Here is a 6323-nt window from a genome sequence, read left to right on the forward strand (position 1 = left end):
ATACTCTACTTAACCTAAAACCACGAGAGAGTGAGTTTACAATTAGGCTAAAATACCTCTGATAAATCCTGTCTGTAGTCGAGACTATCGTGGACCGTGATGGTTGTCGGGGATAAAGTGTCGATCAGGTCTCGAGAGGTTCATGGAAGGGAAATTCGAATAGAGTTACCGGCCTGGAGGCTTCCTTATGACGATCGCCCCGAGGTGCTGGTGCGATCCCTTTTTATACTACTCCGAGGGGGAGCTGACCGGGGGGAATTCTGATGCAGGTGCTCTAAGTTCGATCTGTGTCCGGGCATTGTTTATGCTAATTGTCAGAAATCGAACGGTTCGATAAATTTATTACTTTTTCTATTCGGGATTGTTACTTCATTTTCCTCATAAAACTGATAACAACTGTCAAACATAGTAAATGAATTGCCGGTAGTGACTAATGCCAGTGTTTGTGTTACAACCTTAGTAATAATTGTTAAATTGGAGAAAAATTCGATCGGTCTTATCTATTAATTAATTAAGAAATCCAAAAAAATAGATATGTGTGGGTTTTTCTACTTCGTTAATTTTTTCTCTACTCGACCTTCGACTCGATCTTTTCGTGATTGTTAAAACATATAACTAATTAATTTAGTTATTTAATTGCATTCCTTTCGAATCTCACATGTGTACAATGACGTGTGTAACTGTACCCCATTTTATTATTCATCTGTTGACCTGTTTTAAATGTTATTATTTTTACCGAAGACACTTTTGGAAAAGATTGAAATCGTGTTCCACTGGAAGTGCCGTTAAAGCTAGAGATAACAGGAAGAATTTGAACCAGGAACTGTTTCTGAAAATAATAAGAGGTATTTCACGCGAAACGAAAAAGACGACAAAGGAAAAAATAGATTCTTAAATACAAAAAAAAAACTGTAGGAGTAATTGTCTGCCGCCGTTACTTAAGTATGTTTCTGTCGTAAAGTATCACACTAGACGGTAGAAACGTGCAAATCTTGTGACGTGATGTCGCATAACGTCATTCGATCACTCTACTATTTCGAAACCTTAGACACTCTGTGACGTATTTCCCGACAATTTTTGAGCTCCAAAGAGTCCGACGACAAAAAATCTATTCATTTCCGATAATATCGTAACATTCTGAAACAAAATTACGTTTTGTTTTTCTTTGACCTTTGTGCATTCTCTAAAAGTCTAAAAGTCTAACAGAAAGGACGTAAAATTATCATTACGCTATTTCATACGGCGTTACGAACTGTTAACATAATTGAAATGTCGCGCACAGATAATTTTTCGTAACTGAATTATACGAAATTTAAAGCTTATTAAACATTCGAATAATGATTTAAATTATTAATTATTATGCCTTTTTGTCCTTTCTTAACTATTTATAATTTATGTTGTATACTAGTACTTTCTATATGTTAACAGGACTTATTATACTGAAAAATTATGGATGCAGATATTTAATCTTACAGTTCAAAAATAATGTTCTTTATTTAGTTCACCTGAACACATACACTTCGAACATGTGTTTCGGACTTGGTCGTCCCTCCTCAGCAGGCCTTTAAACGACACTTTCTATAAATCAACAATAATCAACAATAAAAATATTTTTCGGTACAATTATCACTAAATATTAAACAAAGAACATAAACATTTCCCGACAATAAATATTTAAAACTCTTACAACTTCTGTTTTTACAATCTTCACTATATTTCCACTTAAAATTCCGATCCACAACAACCATACGATTTTACACATTCCTAATTTTTTAACATTAACATTAAAATTATTTTAAAACAATAAATTTAATTATTATCTATAGTATTTTTCCTATTACACTTACTTCTTTTATTTTGTCTGTAACTACTTAATTTTATTTACCATACATTCCTATTTCCTATTTTATACTTTCTCCTCCCTCCTTTTTATAATGCTTAACCAATCACGGTAAATGGTCTTTTCTGTATGCGGAAAGAGACAGTTTAATGAACTCGTATACTATGTAATCCTTGCATTCACAATTATCAAGCGATTAAATCAATAAATATATATCGAGTTTTCTTCTAAACATTGAAATTTGTGTGTCAAAACTATTCACAAGTTAGATGATAAAGGTCTTAGCGAATAATAAATTTAATTGTGGTTTCTTGCTTTATTGATGGCCTGGAATTCATCAACAGCAGTCCACGGTCTAGAAGGTCTCCTACAAGTAGAACCCCCAAAAATGTTGAATGTGTGCAATACAATGAATGAAAATTGACAATTGATATTGTGAGAATTACAGTAAAATCTAAATGTAACACGAGTATAGTTTCAGAGTTTTTGAAGAATATCACCATGAAATGTGTGCCAATAAAATTTGGTCCACAACTTCCATTATGAGATCAGACTGAGCCTAACATTCTTCAGTTCTGTTGTTATAGTTTTAGGGAAAACTTCACATCAACCCTTACACTTCATTGAATTGGCTCCCTGCAACTTATGGATATTTTAAAAGCGAAATTGTTATCTTAAGGAATTACATTTCAGACACTGAATGAGATTAAGTAAAATGCGAAAACGCAAACAGTGTCGATCCCGAAAAGCAACTTTTAGGATTGATTTTAGTAGTAGAAGGAATGTTGGATTAAGTGTGAATGGACCCAGAAAATTACTTTCAAGAGTACTACGGTGTCATTATCTTAGGTACTTTAGGCTTCATATGAGTGAAGATCTTGTGAAGTTCTTTCCCAAAATCTGTCTCGTTGAGTTGGTTTCCGTGCGTATCACGATCCGATATAGTGATCCAGATTCGACGGAAAGCACACCTCCACACTAAAGTTATACAATATTTACAGTTTATTTACAAATTCTATACGTAGAGTGTAAAAGTTCGAAAACGTAGTATATACAGGATAACAAAGCGTGGTACCTCACGTACTAGATTGGCTTCCCTGACTATACACAGAATTATACACAGAACATAATGACTATACTAATAATCAGAAACAGGTTAGTCTTCGCACTAACCTGTCCCTGAGATGTTTACCAGAGGAGAACACTCTCTCTACGCTCAGCGGGCTTCCCAAGCACCCGAGACTACCGTGTATCAGTTTCTTGCCCTTCTCTCACCCCTCTCCCGTTCATCCGCAATTTAAGGGATTTTTGGACAGAAACTTCCCGCTGTTATCGCATGCGAGTGGAGATTATATGAACGTCCGCCATTTGTTTACATTCAGTAGTTTACCATACGGAAAATGATCTATCGTCTGACCATACATGGGTCCAATTGACAAAGTCAACGCTTCCTTTGTTTTCTCTCTGTTTGCAAGTCAACACCTTACAAGTGGTATATTGACCGACTGCACGTGGATCGAATTGACAACGTCGTGCTTCTTTTTTTCTTTCTTTGCTAAAAGGCCAATACTTTACAATATGAAATGCTATATACAGTAGACCCCCCTATAACGCTTAGATACGTTCCACGTTAATCGGATTTTACGTTGTAGGAATGATTAAATACATGAGCCAATCGCAGCCCGATAGGTGCGAACTTTACGGACTAAGGCTGTTTGANGGCATCAAGAGAGGATTGCGAAAATCACTTAGTCAAGTTTTTCGCCAATAGGGACCAGGGCTTCTACGAGAGAGGAATTATGAAGTTACCTTTAAAATGGCAAGAAATTATAAAACAAAATGGTGCATATTTGATCCAAGTCGAACAATCGGAACCATGTTAAATAAAGACTTGAAATGAACGTAAAAATAATGGATTTCTTTTTCCCCAACCTAAATATGATAATAATTGCTTGTTGTCCTTTTGATTTTTAATTGTTATTATGCTTCTGTATAGGCTTGTAATCTGAGGACTTGCCATATTTTTTCGGTAACATTTCCATTTACACACTAAGAGACATTTTTGCTGTTATACTTTATTAAGTATGTATTCCAGTCACGTACAGTACGTGTTCAGGTTAAAGTAAATGCATTTCGTGTTAGAAGAGGCCAATATCCATAAAAAACTTTTCTTATTTTTAATGGATATTGGCTTAAAACTTTATAATATTCGCTTATTTTTCTATCTTTGGAAGAGAAACGTGCAACTGTTTTCGGTAATTCGGTATGCATTTTGGACTTCTTTTCTTAAAAGTTAAGAAATTAAAAAGACAAGTCTATTTTAATCTGGATGAATATTGTGGAGAGTAAACCACCTGACACAAAAGTAATATTATTAAACGTTTTACATTTTGTTCTAACGATATCATCGTTCGCTTTTGACTTTTCGTATCTGGTGGAGAAGTTTTATTTCGTTGTTTGAGCTCGTTTCGGGTGTATCACAATACTCAGCGTACTCAGAATCTTTTTTTAAATTTTATGTTTCTTTTTCATTTAGTATGTAAAAATTACAATGAAAAGATAGACATTTATATATAACCATAAAGCTATATCATGAAATTATCTTTGACAGATACATGAGAGAAATAAATAACATATTTTACTACATGTCAGATGCATAACCATATAATTACTATGCAAATTTATTTAAGCACAGAATATTCAGAATAAAGTATTTAAGACATTTCCAGCGTTTTTGCTAATTTGCAAACTTTTTACTATATTTCGGTTTAAAAGTGCGTAAAATTCTAATGCACACTTTTACTTATCAGGGAGAAACATAAGTTTAAAAAAGCGATTTACAATTAAAATTTAGCATTAAAATGTTCAACATAAGTACAACCTAACTGTAGCAAATAACAATTAATTAAACAATAATATTTACATTTAAAAGATGGATTTAGTAGAGATTACATGTAGCCTACTGAATACCATTTAAGGAAATCCTTAGTCTATGGAAGGGCTCAACATCATATTGAGACGATAGGTAAGTTTTTCAACCGTTTTTGAACAATAGTTGCGATTATATGTCGTAAAACACTTTAATCTATGCTTTCTTGGCATAAGATAAGATCATAAAACAAAAGCTGTATATAGACATTACGAACACAGCGTTATTATATGCAAATATTTCTATTAAGATTGTTGGCAAAAGGTGAAAAAATACTATTTTATTTTGTCTTGCTTTTTCAGAAATGAATAAGTTTTCATTTTTTGTTGTCATTTTCCAATGTTTTGTAGGTAAAACAACTTATAATTAACTAATCATAAAAGATAAATAATAAATTTCTTGTCTCTTGTGATATTCTACTCTGGAATCCTTTTGTTTAAATCATTCTTCATTTTAAAGATGAATAAAAATCGAATTAAATAATGCAATCACAAATTTTAAGGTATTGCATCTATATAATTAATATTAATTTTTTTTATTTATATTAATTATAATATCAATATTACCAAATATTTTTTTTAAAATATCAACTTCACAGTTTGAAAAGCTTATGAATAATTGAACGAAGATAGCAGGTTTTCTCGAGTTTATAAGTTATTATAATACGTTTTATTAATTAAAATTTATTTAGTCGTATAAATTGATTAGAGTTAGCCACGAAATACTTAAATATTATAAACATTTGTAATTTTTTACAGAAATATAAATATAAAATTTTAATCATAAAATGAAGAACATTATGAAGTACTTAACCTTACGAATTTGAACCAAACCGGTAAAATAATTATATTAATATTAGTTTCAAGAAAAATAGTTTAGATTTTTCTGTATTTAATGTTTATAATTCAATTATTCTTTTTTAAATTATACCACAAAACTAATTTAAGATTATATATTATTGAATGTACGCTCACCATTTATTTAAATTACACTTATTTAAGTACACTTACCATTTCGTAATTTAAAGGCAATAAAAATTAATGAATAAATTCTTGGAAAATTACATAGGACTTAGGAGTAAATAAAACTAAAGCTTTTGTATAATTAACTTAAATTTATTTTTTGAATTAATTAACAATATAGATAACCACAGTCATTTAATTGATTTTTAACAAAAAGATGTGAATATTTTGCAACTTCTGTTTTTATCACGTCATTTACTTCTATTATAAGCAGTGTGGTGGAGTCGGTAAACGAATAGTCCGACTCCGAATTGTTTCTTTATCATTTCTAAAGTTTTTTCGAGGTAAATTCGATTTATTCATCTTTGATTCTCATCATCATCTTTTATAGAAAAAGTTTAAATAAATATATTCGTATACCTATTGGTATCTTCCTTATGAAAGAAACCGTAGTATGACAGGTCGAAGTTGGAGTCGGACTATTTGTTTACCGATTGCAGTACACTGGTTATAAGTTAAATTCTTACAATACATTTAACTTCAGTTCTTAATCTTTCAGATGTAAAATCCTTCAGATGAAATTTATAAATTG

This window comes from Centruroides sculpturatus, unplaced genomic scaffold, assembly GCF_000671375.1.
Source record: "Centruroides sculpturatus isolate CEXI.00-Female unplaced genomic scaffold, Cexi_2.0 scaffold587, whole genome shotgun sequence".
NCBI lineage: Eukaryota > Metazoa > Arthropoda > Arachnida > Scorpiones > Buthidae > Centruroides > Centruroides sculpturatus.